The 18,394-nt window shown below is 34.9% G+C and overlaps 1 protein-coding gene and 1 long non-coding RNA gene across 10 annotated transcripts in view; one reads left to right on the top strand and one right to left on the bottom strand.

Moving 5' to 3' along the window:
• The window catches only part of PKP4 (plakophilin 4), a gene marked incomplete at its 3' end in the record, with an annotated part of 244,564 nt that overhangs the window by 168,879 nt on the left and 57,291 nt on the right, over positions 1-18,394 (bottom strand). The window lies entirely within an intron of this gene.
• On the top strand, positions 8,091-13,249 carry LOC306658523. Its single transcript, XR_013763072.1, has 3 exons — positions 8,091-8,718; positions 8,752-11,217; positions 11,929-13,249. It is a non-coding gene; the product is annotated as an uncharacterized lncRNA (long non-coding RNA).

Here is an 18,394-nt window from a genome sequence, read left to right as displayed (position 1 = left end):
CATTCAGGTCCAAAGCATAGCTAGTGCTACAAATACTAAAAAGAATAAAATAGTAGTAGTAGTAGTAGTAGTAGTAGTAGTAATAATAATAATAATAAAAATAATAATAAAGTACTTAGACAATGTTTAAACAACATTTAATAGAAAATGACATAAACAGGGTTGGGGAGGAAGGCTCATTAAAAATATATTAAGGATAGTAAGTTGTCAAAATTTGGTTAAATGTCTAAATTTTCTTAACAGATAATAAGTAAATAGGAATGTCAAGGAACTAAATAACACTCTAGGTTGCTAGCAGCGTCAGCTTTCAGAAAGGAATTAACACAAAGTAAGACATCTACAAACATTAATTGACAGAAGAAAGAATGTTTTATTAATTAGAGAAGAGGCTTATGCCTATGTATGTAACAGGAAAAAAGGATTTAAAACTCAAAAAAGACTTAAAAATAAATGAGTAAAAGTACGCATAAGTTAAGTGAAATGAAAGACACCCTTGGTGGAGTCTTATGCTAACTTGGTTTCCTTAGAGGAATGTGATTATCTAAAGATGACAATGGTTAGGGAGATGGTGTTGAAAGAGAATCTGCTTTTCGGGTCCACAGCTTGTGACAGAATAGGTTCTTAGTAGGAGATAGAGCATCTCTCCTAAGATAACACTTTATTAAGAGCGGAGTGTTTGCAAGAAGACTTGGTGCTACCTGATACGAACATTTTGCAGTTTTGAAAAAGAGCAGAAAAAGATACCCATAAAATGCCATAAATGTTTTAATAACTTATTTACACATTAGCCTTTACAATTGTCTCCTGCGAGCACAGCCTATGTCATACCATGAGATTAGCCTACTAATGCCTGGTATATGCAGTAGATCCTCTATCTTTGCTGAATAGATAAATATATGAATGAAGGATGACATTCTTTTCATTCTGGTCATTAGGTAAATCTCACCAAGTACTAGGATGTCCCAAAGATCCTATTTGTTTTAAATGTATTATACATTTAAAACATCTGAGGGACATCTGAGGTCATGAATATTTTTCTCAATAGCATTCATAGTGTTTAATCCTAGTTTGATCTGGGAATTTTTTCCCATTCCCTCATTTCAATATTAGCCTGCTATCCATTTTCAAAATCATGACCTGTAAGTAAAAGAGAGCATGTGCATGTCACCTGAGCTCCCTGACTCCCAGGTTAGTAGAGAGGGTCTAAGTTCTATGTTCTGCTAGTGGTTGTTTTATTCTTGCCATGTTAATAGGTATAAAAATGAACAACAGGTCTGATAGTTTATTTGTGCATTTCCCCCTGATGCTAGCTAGCTAGCCTCATGGAGAGTTCTTGTGCCTATTCTGTCCAGGGAATTTTCTAACCCCCAGTTTTATGGAGTACAAGGCCCAGGTGGGTCCCAATCTGCAAGGAGGATTTTCTCATGTAGCAATGGCAGGAGGAGATTCAGGTTTGGAGTCAGTGGGTCTGGGGTCAAAACCCAGGTGACCTGGGACAAGTTACTACTCCTCTGAACCCTACTTTCCTTTCTGATAAAAATGGGCTTACCGATCTTGTATAGAACAAAATGGAATGATTTTATGGCAATCTTTAATTTCTAGTTCATGTGGTATGTTTACTGAGATGTAAGACACACTTATAATATCATCAACTGGACAAAATTCCCTCCTGTATTCATCAGTTGTAAAAAGAAGATATGAGGTCTACTACTTAAAAAAAGCAAATGCCACACATAAATATACTAGATTAGCATTTAAGGCAAGTAAAGATATGAAAGTGTTTTATACCTCTGAAAACAATCACATACCTTAAAATCAGCAGATGGTTGCAAAGAACAGAAATGTTACTATGCAACAGTGAAACAAATAATGTTAGGAACCAAAAATTTTAAATGTCAAAAGTATAATGTAATGAAGGGACCAATATGTGAGAAAAAGAGAAGCAAAAATTCAGTGAACAAAGAGAATCTGAGAAAAGAAAAAGAAACATCTTTGGAAAAATAATTATTTATTCTTACCATAAATAGGAAGAGCTATACTATTTAAGATATTGAATTATAGTGATGTATTATAATCATATCAGAGTGTATTATACTTAATTTCATCATATTTATTTGGATAAGACTGGTTACTCAAGATGAAGAAAGGAGATGAGCATTTTTTGAGTACCACTCTGCCCACATGTGATGCAGGGTCATAGGGAACATAGGCAGAAGGCTCATCGTTTAACTGATGCAGCAGAATAAGAATAGTTCAGGGCAAAGCAGCAAGATGGAAATGATATAACAAGACTAACAATAGAAAGAGGTTCAAAGAGTATACAAATTTGTGAAGGAAACTGGTGTAATGTTAAGAAATTTAAGGAAAGAGAAAATTTTCATGCAGGGGGATATTTTATTCTGATTCCTCAAAGACTGGAATATATCATAGGTGATTACAAACAGTCACTGGGTGAAAAGCAAAGACAACAGCTCCCCCTCATCTATTACTGAGACAGAGACACCTATCCCTGGAGAAGCTCCCAAATACCACAACCAACAGGAGCAGGGAGAGAACCACAATGCTGACAAGTTATAAACCTATTAAGATTTCCTGTCAGTTTTCCTGTAGTTCTTCTAACCATATATCATTTAATGACTTGGAAGGAATAAAGTAAATCTTAAAGACAGTAGTTGAATCCACTTTTTACCAAGTCCGGAGGTGAATATTCATAATGACTAAAGTCACAGAATGATATTATTACTCTTCCCATTGACAAGGAAAGAAGCAATGAGTACTTTACACAGTGCAGAGACTTCAACAGACCTGACGTGAGTAATCACATTCTGGAAACCTGAGAAAATTTACAAGCAGACTGCCAAAACATTTTGGGGGCTCTGCAGAGAACTACAGAGAATGAAAGATGTGCCAAAAAAAAAATGAAAAGAGAAAATGTCATGGCTGTATTTAGAAAAAGAGAAGGTAGACTCTTCACATTAGAAACTATGGAGCTAGACAAGATCTCAGGTGAGATTTTTAAAAGGATGTTATCCAAGAGTGATCTGTGAGAACCAAAAAGAGGCACACCAAAGAAGTCGTGTTAAGCTGGTCTAATTTCTGTCTTTGGCAGGGTAACCATGGAAATGCAGGGTGTCTAAACTCCAGTGAGGCATGTACCATATTAGAAAGCCCCCATGATACTATAATTAACATAGAAATGGGCCTGAAATAAGGGCAACTGCTGACTTCAACAGTCTACAACTAACAATGAAATATATCACCTTATAGAGGTTTTTAATGTAATGCTTGAGCTCTGACCTTGACCCAATTCTAACCAAAACTTCAATCATGATACAAATAATAATATATAAAGCATGCTCAAATTCTTGAATAACTAAGAATACTGAATTCACCAGATGACAAAATTAAAATACAAAATATTATTTCTATGCTGCAGTAAAGAACTGCCTCAAATGATAAAAACAACAGGACAAATAAAAGGTCTTGTATTTAGGTTAGCTCAACAGGACCTAGGTGGTGGTGGTGGGGGGTGTAAGACCAAATGAATGCAATTGCCGCAAGCTAAGGTGATCTTATGCAGTGCTGATGTAAGTATTTAAGATAATTGAAGTGGGACAAGGGAGTGCAGAACCCTCCTTCAGGCTCCTTGTGATAGATCTACTTCCAGTTGTGGGTAGTACATTCACAGGAATGGAGCTGGATCCATTAAAGAGTGGTTGAGTTGGGTGTTCAAAGGATTTAATCATTATTTCCAGACACAAGAAGAGCAATGAGTGAACCACACAGGTTTTGTTCCTTATGAGTTCAAAGCTTGGTAGGAGATGTAGGACAGACAGTTTGTGAAATAGTAAGAAAAAGTTTGACCTCAAAAAGAGAAGGCCTGTATGGAGAAGTAAATTTTATAAACCTCTGAAGAACTGCCATGGATAACTAAAGTTAAATTCTTTAAGTTACAATCCCCAAACCTGGACTAAAAATGAATGATTGTGTAACAATGTGTCATCCTACAAAATTGATGTCTCTATATATTGAATTGAATTTTGTTAATGATTATATTATTCTGAAATGAAATTAAAGTTTGAGAACAAAACGGAAAGCTCACAAAGGTCTTTCCTTTTGGAGTTAAGGATCAAATGTTGGAAATTCGAGAAGTGATTGCCTCTGAAGGTGGCATATTCCTCAGCACAAGAGCTCTTCATTCCAGGTGTGGAAGGTTATGTAGCAGGAGAGTACAAAAGGGATGCTGACTCTCAGTGTGTTAGACACAGGAAACTCTGAGGTGTCTAAATTTTGAGTCTGGAACTAAAACAACTTCTATATTCTGATTGTTGTCAATGTTCCTCAGGATTCTTCAGAATGTTGTCTTCTGCATCTCTGTAAACAGGCGCCTGAAAAGCAGGAAGCTATGCTTTTCCTGAGGAAATGGTAGAAATCACAGCACTGGCACTGTTTCTCTCTTTATTTGGCTGTAAAAAGCTCAGATGAATCTGTGACCAACTCTTACACATGTGGTTATACATATCTCTGCTCTCAAATTTCTTCTTTGCCCAGATCTCTTTTTATTACATTGTTGGACTGCATTCTTTTGTACCTCTTAAAAACACTTTTTTGAAGAAGGTGACTATGAACAGTTGTGTACCTTCATTATAATTTTTAGTAAATCAGTTTTTAATGTGGAACTGTTAGTATAATATTGTGTGTGTTTTCATGTCTACATGTGCACTTACTCCATCTTATATTGAATTACCACTGATTAATAGGCAATTTTTCTACTCAAGACCTAAAGATTACATACACTCTCATGTGATCATTGAAGTCTCTCTTCACAGGCTATGCATGTAATATATAGGCACAATTTATTACTCAATATACATAATCCCTTTTATTGAAAATGGTACTAATCCACAAGCTCATCTTCATGCTAAACCTCTGAGATGAGAGATCAACCAAATACTGTATTTTTCTCTATTTTCTCCCTTCTGTTCTTCTTACTGGAAATTATTGGACAAAATATACTAAGCATACTTTGTTTAATCTAGCAAAATAAGTTGGATTCTACATATTATTCCCTTCCTTTTTTGAGTTTGTAGTCTGGGGTATAAAATGCACTTTGTAGCTTCATTTAAGCATTCAGGAAAATATTATATTGGTAAGATCAACAATTTCAAAAGTCTTAAAATAATAATGTTTAGGAACAAATTAAGAAAAAATAAAGGGCAAAAAAAATAAGGGTAAATATTTAAATTTGGTTCAAAATTTAAAGCTAGGGCTGGGGAGATAGCTCAGTTGGTAACTGCTCACCTCACAAGCACAAGGCCCTGGGTTCAATCCCCAGCACCGCAAAGAAAAAAAAAAATTAAAGCTAGAGATTGATGATATGGGATAATTGAAAAGTTTAAATAAACATTAAATGAAGCAAATATTATAAAAGGAAAACCGGAAAAATTACTAAAAGTATCATTATGTAGCAAAGATAAGCTTCTCTTTGAATTATTTACAATAAAACTGAAACATATTACAGAAGAAAACAATGAAGTATATTACTGGGAAATTAAGAATATGCCTGAAAGTTTAACATCTTCGGGACTATATGGAATCTAGTCTAGAATTATAAAAGGAACACTAGATAAAGTTTTTACATTTATATTTCTGAAATGTTCTGAAAATAGAAGAAGTACAAAAATCTGCAACTGTTTAAGAGGATTAGTAGTAGTTAAATACTAACCTAATCATGCAGTTCATCCAAAAAGTGCATATTTATTGGCAAGAATTTGTACAGAAGGGAGCTATGTGCCAAATACATAGTAATTCTAGAGAATAATCTATGCATAGTAAAGTGTTTTGATTTATGAATTTATTTTTGCAATCCAAAGATGACTACAAGATAGGCAGATATTAAAAAAAACACACAAATAACTGTAGCAAAAGCAAAAGGTGTGCATGAGGTCTTTCAAAAAAGAAATAGTTAGATGGCTGATAATGAAGTGCTCAACCTTATTAATAATTAGAAAAATGCAAATCAATACTGCAATGAGATATCAATACACAACCACAATAAGAGCAGAACATTTAACTTCAGATTCTGGGGAGGATGGGGAAAAGGGAGACTGTCACAGGCTGCTAAGGATCATGTAACTGGGACCACAATTTTGGAGTGCATTTTGCATTATTTAGTAGAGTGCATCCCCTAGCCCGGTATTCCATTCCCAATTAAGTGGAGATACTTGTCCATGAGCATCTGATGAGTTACACAATTATGTTCATGATAAAGGCCATAAACCATGAACAACCTAAGTGCCCATTAACACAGAATGGACAAATGTATTGTGGTATATTGATGTAATGTATTTCACCTATAGCCATAAATAAATGAATCACAGCTCTATAAAATAAGAATATCTTTCATACCATAAAGCTGAATAAAAGAAATAAGTTGCAAAAGAACACAAAGAGCGGAATTCCATTTATGTAAAGTTTATACGTAAGCAAAATAAAATTATGTTTATTAAGGATGCATGTGAAGATAGCAAGAAAACCTCCATCACCAATGTCAGAGTAATAGCCACCTCTGTGAAGTGGGCAGGCTATATAATCTTGGAGAGGTACATGGAAAGCTTCTGCAGTACTGGCCTGCCATGGGCAGTAGTTACATGGATGTGCCCACTTCTTTATATTCCCTTAATTGTATTTATATCTGATATACTCTTCTATAGCTATTTTTTAATCAAAAGAAGATTGAGTGTACAACTTACAATAAATATTAGGTGTGATTCATAAATAGAAGAACAATATTTACAATTGTATAAACAGCATAAAATAGAATTTAGTAGCTTAACTGCTAATCTACTTTTAAGAGAATTAAACTACTTGTGGTTTTAAAATTACATTAAACATAATTTTATGACTCATAAATGCCTAGAATGAAGTCACTTCAAATGAAAAGGGTCCTAAGGTACAACTATCATGCTCTCAACTCCTATACCATTCAATAATTTCTGAAAATGAAAGAGTTAATTGTGACATCAGTGTGAACACTGCTCACACCCCTATTCATGTTGAAAGCAATGTGAATGGTGCTCTCTGGCATTACACAGTGTGGACACAGCCACAGCGACAACAGGAAAACACTGCACATCTGTTAGTAAAAACTAGAAATTTTATCTTGATAAACATGGATTGCACATGGCTATTTTCAACTTTCCCTCCAAATATCTTACTTTTTATGGAGAATAAAGAAGGAAAACAATGAACTTTATTTTGGAAAAGTATTACAGGATTAGGTAGGTTTTGTTTGGTTGGATTTTTTTTTTTTTTTTTTTAGATTTGTAACTCTTCATAGTGCATAGATGCCATTATGAGGACAAAAAGAGAAGAAATGAATGGAAATCATGATAAATCCAGAGTTCAATCTGGAATATTAAAGGGTATAAAAAGACTGGATGGGTGTAGTCAGTATAGTAAGAATTGAAACTCTGAGAAGGGAATAAGTGGTATAAGAGGAAGGACGGTGTACCCTTACATGCTTCCAACGCACAATTCAATGAAATAAAGGAAAAGGCATTTTCTATTCTTTAAGAAAATTTGTCACTCTAGAAAAGTCATCAGTGTGCCAAAATGTCAGAAAGATAATGGCTGCAGATGCATGGTAAAGTAACCACAGCTGATTATTACACACAAGAGACGCAAACCAACTTTGGAGGTTGGAGTACTGGTGGGAGAGCTGCAGGCTAGAAGTCTGGTAAACAGCAGATTCTAGGGGCCAAGATCAGGATAATCAAGAGAGGAGGTGCAACATGATAGTCAGACCCCCCACTGAAAGTGCCTAAGCATTTTCCACAGACAAAGAAAGCAATTCAGACAAAACAGGTCTCAGCTACCTACTGAAGCCCAGGAGGGACCAAAATCCTTAAACAGAAAAAAGTAAAAAGTTGAGGTTAAAAAAAATCTCAATTGAGGGGATGAATGGCAAACAAACAAACAAACAAACAAACAAACAAAAAACCCAAAAAACAAACAAAAAACCCCCACAACTCTTCAAAAGAGTATTTCCTAAGAGTGATTTAAGTAATTTTCTCAGGGAAAGAGAGAGGCAGGATCAGGGGTGGGGAATAGTTTGGAGACTAGAGATTAAATCCAGGAGTAACATTTACCTATTCTGAGTTCTTATAAAAGAGAAAAATGGAGAATACTAAAAGATGCATTGAAATGATATGTAAGTTTCCCAGCATTAAAGACAAACTTTAAAATGGGACAATAAGTAAGTAAAATGAATGAAACAAACCAGACCAACTCATTAAAATTTCTAGGTTCCAAGGATAAAGAAAAGATTGTACAGGTTATTATAGAGGAAACAAAGACTGAGAACTGGTTTGGCAACATATCTTGAGAATTTACAGTAGATATAGCAATAGCTTCCAAATACTCACCAAAAATTATGATTAACATATGAAGGCAAAATAATAGCATTTTAGGACATCCCAAGAATCAGAATTTGTTTCAATAATCTTTAAAGAAGTCTTCCCATCAAATAACAAGTATGATAGAGGAAGGTTTAGAACACAAGAAATAGCACTAAGCAAATAATTCAGGAAAAATAAAGATTACATCTAAATAAATTCCACTTCTGGTATCAATCTGAGAGCAATGAGGTACTGATGAAAGTAAAATTATACCAATGTCCTTATTTAACTTAGGGGGAAAGAAATAAGGTAACTCTAGGTGACTGTGATTTTACTGATCCACTCAGAAGAGGCAGCATCCACCACCCACCCTTGCATCTGTGCTGTTCACGTGATAAGCTCTGACCACAGGATGTGGTAGATGTGATCTTGAGAAACATCTGAGGTTAAATCTTAAGGGTCTGGCAGCTTCTTCTTCTGGAACTCTGAGCTCACTCTGCTGTGAGGAAGCTCAGGATTAAAGATGCTATAGAAACAGAAGTCCAGTGATCCCAGCCCGAATCTCAGAATACATGACAGGCCATCCTGGATAATCATGTCCTGATGGAGTTACCAGCTGACTGCGGTCACCTCAGTAAGCCCAGGTCAGACCAGAACAACAATCTTGTTACCAGTTTAGGAGGATGAGAAATAAAACAGTTGCTGCTGTTTGAACCAATAAGATTCAGGATGGCTTCTTACACCTTGAATAAGTAATGCTATTCATACAACCTCCAAGAGAGATGAAGACAAAGAAAAAAAAATTAACACATTATTTTAAATGTCATAAGAATAAAAAATTAAATTTTATATGTTGAATTCTTATAAAGGAATAATTTATTTAATGCATTCTCAATCTTCTACTTCTATAGTGCACTATAAAATAGGTGTTAAAGAATAAATATGAACAAGACCTTGACTTTTAATCCAATTCATATACTAAGAAGTAAGACAAGCCAAATTAACAAGTAACTATAATAAAATGCAACTTGTGAAAAAGAATACAGGTGCTGAAAAAAAGGTTTCAATTGGACATATATAAATGGGGATACTACTATTCCAGGTAGAGCAGAAGGATTCAAATGGAAAAAGTTCACCTATAATATATTAATTTTATTAAGCTTTTTTAGGTCAAAATTTGCTTTGTGTTGAATAGGTTTCTAAAATCCTCCCTATTGTTTTACATCATTTGCAATTAAGAATATGATAAGCCATATCAAACCTCAATTTGTTCAAGTAAAAGATTTGTTTTCATTATTAGTATTAGTATTTCATATCAAATGCTAGTATTAACAAAGATTAAAGACTAATGAAATCACTAGTTAAAGCACATGGGGAATTAGAAATATGGTAATTGATATGTGAATTAGTAAAGTAAAACTGTTTAATGAAGTATGTAGGCATTTAATAACATTCATGAGGTCTATTAAAGAAAAGTATATATGCAGTACAACATATTAGCTTATGTAGTGGATATCTTTTTAGCTCATGACACTGGTTTTTTTTTCTACATGGTTTTATTTCCACTAGCTAAATGGTTTTTCAGTGTCTTGAGTTATATACTAGGCTGTCTGATCAATCATAATCTAGAAGTTCTGCATCAGACTTCTATTTAAATTACAAATTAATTCATTTGTAACCTTAAAGATTCAATTTAAAATATAAAATTCTTAAAGTGTGCTCCATGGACCATTTCTTGCATCTCAAAATGAAATGCCTATGGTTGATAACTCTGAGAAGCACTGCAGAGCATGTTTCTTCTTGAAACTCTAAACATCTTGGTATTCCAAGTGTGATCTGCACATCAGTTGCATTGATAGTTCCTTGGAATTTATAAGAAATGAACAATTTCAAGTCTGCCCTAGATTCTTCTTGAGAATAAGATCTCTGGTATTTTGTGTAGACTTTCAGAAAGTTTGAGAAGTACTCATTTAGAACATTGTAAAGTCTCTAAGAAATCCTGAAAGTAAATGAACCTGTTTAATTTCATCTAAACCAACATCTCAACATATATTTGCTTCTTGATTTGATTTTGGTTTTTGTGGTGCAGGGGATCAAACACAAGACCTCATACACACTAGGCAAGCACTTTACCACTCAATTATGCCCCCAGTTTCTCAAAAGTGATCACACTTTTCCTGAGGATCATCTGTTGACATTCTGAATAACATACTTTGGGGAATCCTGCAATATCATCATCATCATAGATAAGCAAATATTGCTAGAAAGAGGTACTATTCCAACCTTCACAGTTAAAATTTGGCCCTCTTCAACTTTCCCAATATGTCAGTCTATTAAAAGAAAAATATCAATTAAGTTACTTTTCAGAACATTGAACAGAATAAACTCTTTTTGATAAAGATTCTAATCAACAAAATTAAGCATGAAATTGTGTTTTGCCTCTAAGATGGGTACCAGTTTCTTGAAAATTTATTGTGTACCTAGGAATGAATGATTTTCCAATAAAAGAAGCCAGCCAGTTCCAGGCCAGGTGCAGGTTTTAATTATTGTTTCATGCATTTTTCATGAACATTCATGTGAAATTAGGCTAGGTATATGGTATTTTGATTGGACAGATTAACTCCCCAACTGGGACATATAATAATTTGCCTAAAATATGTCTAGTTTAGAACAGATATTAATCTATATTTTACCAAAACTACACGCAAAAAAAGAAAAATTTTAAATTGGAGTGTAATGAAAAACACTGATTCTACACAAGTTTAAAGTTTCTTTTAATAATGTTGATTTAAGCAATTTTGCATCTAATGATTTGCAGGTTTTTTTTTTTAAATTACAGGATTTTTATTAAGGTCATTAATTTTATATTTGTATTATAACATCTTGACTTCCAATAGCATTGGCATTTTTATTTTTTTATGATTATTTTTATTTTATTGTAAACAAATGGGATACATGTTGTTTCTCTGTTTGTACATGGCGTAAAGGCATACCATTTGTGTAATCATAAGTTTACATAGAGTAATGTTGTTTGATTCATTGTTATTTTTTCCCTTCCCCCACCCTTCCCACCCCTCTTTTCCCTCTATACAGTGCTTCCTTCCTCCATACTTGCCCCCTCCCTAACCCTAACTCTAACCCTAACACTAACCCTTCCCTCCCCCCATTATGTGTCATCATCCACTTATTAGCAATATCATTTGTCCTTTGGCTTTTTGAGATTGGCTTATCTCACTTAGCATGATATTCTCCAATTTTATCCATTTGCCTGCAAATGCCATAATTTTATCATTCTTTATGGCTGAGTAATATTCCATTGTATATATATACCACAGTTTCTTTATCCACTCATCAATTGAAGGGCATCTAGGTTGGTTCCACAGTCTGGCTATTGTGAATTGAGCAGCTATGAACATTGATGTGGCTGTATCTCTGTAGTATGCTGATTTTAAGTCCTTTGGGTATAGGCCAAGGAGTGGGATAGCTGGGTCAAATGGTGGGTCCATTCCAAGTTTTCAGAGATTTGCAGTTTTTTAAAGTAGTTCTTTAGATATAAAAGGGTATTTTAAAATGTACCATGGATTAACAATTTTAATAACATCCTTTCCTCCCCTCTGTCTTCAACAAGGTAGATTTTGGGGAATAATGGTTATATTTTGGTCTCTTTCATTCAGTTTCAGACTCTGCGTGCTTAATATCATATTTTGCTTTCAAGAAGCCAAATATATTTTGACACTTAACCTCTCCAGTTTTCTGAAGAAAAATACCAACCATTACAGAACTTCTAGAATTTCGACACTCACAGACAGGGCTTTACTGTACTTTCCTATTTATTTTTCTGTACTCCCCCAACCATAGACTCTGGGTTCAGTGAGGGCAGGGACTATTTTCAAATGGATTACCACCATATTCTCAGCATCTAGAAAAGTGCCTGAAACATAGTAGGTGTTCAGTAAGTGTCTGTTCAATGGAAGCACAAAACTGAGAGAAAGAATGACAACATATTTGTGTTTTCATTGAAACACCAGACAATGTTAGATTTCAAGACCATTAAGATGCTGAAAGAACTCAGTCTAGCAGGAAAAAAAAAAAAAAAAGAATAAAAAATGTGATAAATGCAATAGTAAAAATGCATACAACATAACACAGTAGAAGTGAGAGACAAGTTTTGCATGGGTGAAAAGGGTCATCTCAGAAGATAAGGGTTATTATAAAATCAGGAATAAAATCTCAGTGTGCCATGTTCAGAGACTGCCAATAGTCTAAAACTGGGTGAAGGAAGGTGGAGAAGGAAATCATGAAAAGAGCAAGAAAACTCAGAAGATGAGAAGATGAAGGAACCATGAAGGCAGGTACAGAAATGGGTTATCTACACAGCCTTTAAAATTACCTAAGAGGATGGTGAATGTTGAGGCAAAGAATTAAACCAAACAGGTACCACTGCCCCAGTGATGTGCTAATATGACCTAGAGTTAGGTAATGCTGGTAAGAAGAGTTAAAGAGAATAAAAGATGGGATCAAATTAGGAGAGTATTAGGGAAATGCCCAAAAGGTCAGTAAAGAGATATGAAACAACTGTAGGGAAAAGAAGACTTTTATTCAAATTTAAAAAAAAAAATCAAAAATCATCTAGAATCTGTATGAGAAAGCAAAGCATTCCTTCTTGTGCCTGTGCCGAGTCCCTTGGGGATAAAATGAATATGATCCTAGAAAATCTTATCTTTCATTGGCCTTAAGCAGATTATAAAAAAGTACTTGAGTATTACCACCCTCTTTGCTTCAATATCTTCATGGGGAACATTCAGATGCTCCTTTAATTGGAAAGATGAGAGAGTACCCCAGAAAATCAATAAAATCAATAAAAGCAGAAATGTATACAAAAAGGATACATAATAATATAGGTATAGGATTTTCTTCAAATTTGCCATAAGCAACCAGAAAAATTTCTCCCTAGACAAATATAATATTTTTAAAAAATAATTTCACACCATTTTTACTGGCTTTTAATATCACACATTTTATGACTAAATATGCTTTTCTGAAGATTATTTTCCCTAAACACTCAGTGGAACTGATTCACAGAGAAATATTAATTTATGATTAGCTTGTGTTTGCATGTGCTCCTACCTCACCTATAAAGATTAAATGGCATATCATAGGGGAAAGATAAATGTTTTGTATAAAAATTAAAATTGCCAAATAATTTTTTTTTTTTTACTTTGGAAATATCTATTAGTTGATCTTGTCTCTCTTCCCTTCCCTTCCCTTATCTTATCTTATCTTCTCTCTAATATAATTTGCCAGTGCTTTCCAAAAGAAAATTCAAATGACACAGTTAACTGAGCAAATGTAATTCAGATAAATAATACATTAGATTTTTCAAAGTTAAAGCAAACTCTTCAATTTATTCAATTCTTCAAAAGGGTAAAATATTTGTTTGTTTTGAAGCTCTGGTAAATTATAGCATTTAAATAAAATTGTGTATCTTAAATTAACCAAAAACCACTCTTTTTTATCAACATAATACAACATGTACAGAAAATAAAACACGTTAATTTAAAGGCCTTGGAAAATGGCTCTGTGCTGACTGCTAACAGTCTCAGAAAACTCTAACATGAGTTTTGCAGGCCTTTGCATGCTCCTTTTGCCCACATTTCTCAAAGGGTTCTTCCTTTACCTGACTCTGGCTACAGAAGCCTTCCCTTACCACTTTGTGGTCTCTTGGAAGAAGAATTAAGCAAGACGTGGATGAGGCTGGGTGTAGTGGTGCACACCTGTTATTCCAGCAACTGGGGAGGCAATTGAGGAGAATCACGAACGAGTTCAAGACCAGCCTCAGCAACTTAGCAAGACCCTAAACAACTCAGATCCTGTCATGAAATTAAAAACAAAAAGGATGAGGATCAATCCCCAATACCAAAAAAAATAAAAAATAAAAAAAAAATAAAAAATAAAAAAAGACTTGGATGAATCAAGAATGGTGAAAGAGATTGGAGGTACAACTCCATTGTAGTGCATTTGCCTAGCATGTGGCAAGGCCCTAGGTTTGATTCTTTGTAATAAGGGGAAAAAAGAGGAAAAGGAAGAAGAAAGAATGGTGAGAGAACAGTAGAGCAGGGATAGAAATAGAGAGATCACTAAAGAAATCAGAAGGCAAAAGTTAGGTGGAAATTTGGAAAGGATTCCTCTGCCTCTGCTTGTCCTCAAGTGGTGGACAGTCTTTCCCACAGCAGTTCCCTTTCAGCATAGCAGCTCTGTGTAGGTCTATTCTCATGCCTCCTATTAGATGCTTAGGCTGGGGATTGGACTCAATACCTCCACCAGTGTTTCCCAACCTCTAGCCCTGCTCTTGCTTTCATTTCAAGGTCCACAGGCCAGTGTGATTCTAAATTGACTGACACCTGAATCACCAAACCACTTTTTCCTTTTACATACACATAATCTATGTGCCTTGTTCTTTTTTGAGTGGATGGTGGAGAGTGGGCACATAACCACTGAGCTACATCCTCGGCTCATTTTTTATTTTTATTTTATTATTTTTTTTACTCTTTTATTTTGGGACAGGGTCTTACTAAGTTGCTTAGGACCTCACTATGTTGCTGAGGCTGGCTTTGAACTTGAGATCCTTCTGCCTCAGTCTTCTGAGCTGCTGTGATTACAGGCATGCACCACTGTACCTGGCCAGTGCCTTATTCTTAAGAAGGCACTCCTACCTGGTTGGTGTGCCTGTAATCTTAGCAACTAGAGATGCTGAGGCAGGAGGAACCAGAATTCAAGTCCTGTCTGAGCAACTTTGCAAGACTCGGTCTCAAAGTAAAAAATAAAAATGAGTAAGGGCTATAGCTCAGTGGTGGAGGGTCTCTGGGTTCAATCCTTACTATTGCAAAACAAACAACAACCACCACAAGACCCTCGTCTACTCTTATTAAAGTTCACTGAGACCAGGATCCCTGTCTTCTATGTATTTTCCATAGTATAACACAGGAGCTGAGGCATTTAATAAAATGCCTGTTGACGGTACTGACTTTACTATTTGAGGAGCTGAAAATAGAAACTGGCACTACACTATTGCACTTACAGGAAAATGTTTAATGTATTAGATCGCTCATATTCAGATACAAAGAACCACTGAACAACCTACATCCTTAAAGAAGTCTTTTGTTCATTAGATGGCACTAAAAATGTCAGAAAGAATCATATTTCATCTTTAATCTTCCTAGTTGGGTAACTTGTTTCTTTTTGGAAAAGGGTTTTGAGTCCCTTAAAGGAAGAATTTCTGAAAATAACCACAAGTCAAGGAAGCTACATTCCTTTACCAGAAGATAAGGCTACCTATGTCACAACTTCATCACACCAATATTTCTAAATTCTCACCTGCCTAATATGTAACTAAAGAATGTTTTCAATATGATCTTGTGAATCATAGGTATAATTCTAGCAACCATCCAGAAAACTGTTGTTCGAAAAGTCTTGATTATGTCTCAGTATATGAAACATGACGTGACTGGGGTAAATAAGCAAGAAAATGAAGACTACATTATTTATTAAAGATGTATTTTTTACTCCTGCCACTAAAAATACAGATAACTGTGCCCTGATTTAATTAATACATCAAATGCACATTTAGTGATTCTAAGACTGTGGTAAAATACTTCCATGATTTAACTATGTTTACATCTCTTGTAATTTTGTTACTCTGAAATTTTTGTTTAAGAGCTCATCTATTCAGAGTGCAAAAAAAAACTATCCAACTGAATTGATTATAAATTCATAATTAGAATAAAAATTAATGTGACATAATCAAATTTCAAAAAGTAAGTTGTTTTTTTTGTTGTTGTTTTTTTTTTTTTTTGGGCGGTGCTAGGGATTGAACCCAGGGCCTTTGCCTTGCGAAGCAAGCACTCTATCAACTAAGCTATCTCCCCAGCCCAAAAAAGTAAGTATTTTAAATTTAACATGTTGTGCAAAGTCTCTAACATTTTTTGTGTTGTTTTATTTCTTAGGTTAATAAGGGCTTACTAATTAATCTGAAGAACATGAACTATAATTTGAAATTCACTGACAGATATTTTTTAGCATTGTAGAAAATCTGCCTAATACCCTCTGAAAAGTAGAAAATGCACCAATAAAGTATAGTATTACAAAATATAAATAAAAAATGATTAATACATATTTAGAACCCTGGCAGTGCCAAGTAAGAGAACACATGTCAGATGACTTTCCACAGCCACACTAGCACCTCCCCACAATTAAGGTAATGGAATGAATATAAAATTTTGATGGCCAATCAGCTTACTGGGATTGCAAAGACTGTGTCAAAAGTACCGTCTGGGGCTGGAGTGGTGGCTCTGTGGTAAAGGACTTGCCTTGCACGTGTGAGACACTGGGTTTGATCCACAGCACCACATAAAATGTATAAAATAAAAATAAAGGTACTGTGTCCATCTAAAAATATTTTTTTTTTAAAAAAGTAGCATCTGTCCACACAGAAGCATGTATGTTCATAACTTATTAGAAATACAGCAACATATATAATCTTGATATCAAAAGACATTTACTTTCATGTTTGGTGAAGTGAGAGCAAACTGGCACGTCCATGGAGTACAAAAACAACCTGGAAAAACAATCTGTTTTCTTATACAGCCCAATGATTCTCTCCTCTTTCTGAGTCACACTGCTACTCTTAAGAGCAGTTAGATTTCTCAACATCAATTTTCTACCTATACACCAATTAAAAAACCATTTAAAAAAAACCATGCTACACTTGTTCATGAGAATTAGCAATCATCTAGGACAAGTACTGATTTCTGACTTCTTGTTGTGGGCATCTTCATTTCTACTTTCCACTTCTTATACAGAATGGTCAGGAATGAAATGCTCTTTTGGGTATAAACTGAATGTTCCTGTTGTGGTTAACATATGAGGTATGCTCCCAAAAGCTCATGTGTGAGATGATGCAAGAAAGTTTAGAGGTGAAATGATCCAGTTATGAGAGCCATAACCTAATCAGTGAATTAATCCCCTGATAGGTATTAACTGGATGGTAACTGTAAGGAGGTGAGGTGTGGCTGGAGGACCTGGGTTGATGGGGGCATGTCCTTGTTGTTTACATTTTGTCCTTGCTGGGTTCCATGTCCTGAGCTACTTTCCTTCACCACACCCTTCTACCATGATATTCTGCCTCATCTCAAACAGGGAGCAACAGAGTCAGTCATCTATGAACTGAGACTCCTCAAACTGTGAGTCCCCAAATAAACTGCTCTTTGAATTGTTCTTATCAGGCCTTTTGATCACAGCAGCCAAAAAGCCAAAACAGTACCTAGTAAAGGAGAAAGGCACCAATTGCCCTATGGCAGAACCACGATAGGCACAATATAGAAATATTTAGTTATGAACAGGAGGTTCCCATGAAGAGCAACAGGCTCATATCACTCTAAATGCAATCAGCAACAAAAATTTAGAGCTTTTCTCATACAGTATTCCATATTCAAGGAAGTTCTAAGGATCCTAAGTTTCCAAATACCATTATCTTATCAGACAGTTTAAAACAATGTACTTCCTCTGCTCTTTTGAGATCTATGAGAGAAACAATGTTAATGCCAGTAACCTGATGGTCACAAAAGAACTGAAAAATACTAAACTAAGAAGCCAAAATCTATGCCTCTCTGGAGGCCTGCAATTCATTCTTCCAAGAAGTAAAGTTTTTCAAGTAGGGAAAGTTAAGCAAGGGATTGGGCTGGGAAAGTGTCAGGTGAAACACATCAGAGAGAGTTAGATGGAATAGTCTCATGTTGCCATCCATGACTGAGTCCCAGTTTCATGGCACTAAGTTGATCTTCACCACTGTGGTATCTAAACCAGTTGGCTTTCAATCTATTTTCGATATAGAACTGCTACAAGCAGCTACTGAAATTACATCACAAGAAAGTCATCCCACTAACAGCATAAACTCATCTTCATACTTTCACAGTGGTCAATCATAGAAGAAATGTTCA

Source organism: Sciurus vulgaris (assembly GCF_902686455.1).
Source record: "Sciurus vulgaris genome assembly, chromosome: 3".
NCBI lineage: Eukaryota > Metazoa > Chordata > Mammalia > Rodentia > Sciuridae > Sciurus > Sciurus vulgaris.
The sequence above is the reverse complement of the archived record's forward strand: the minus strand, read 5'-3'. Positions and strand labels throughout refer to the sequence as shown.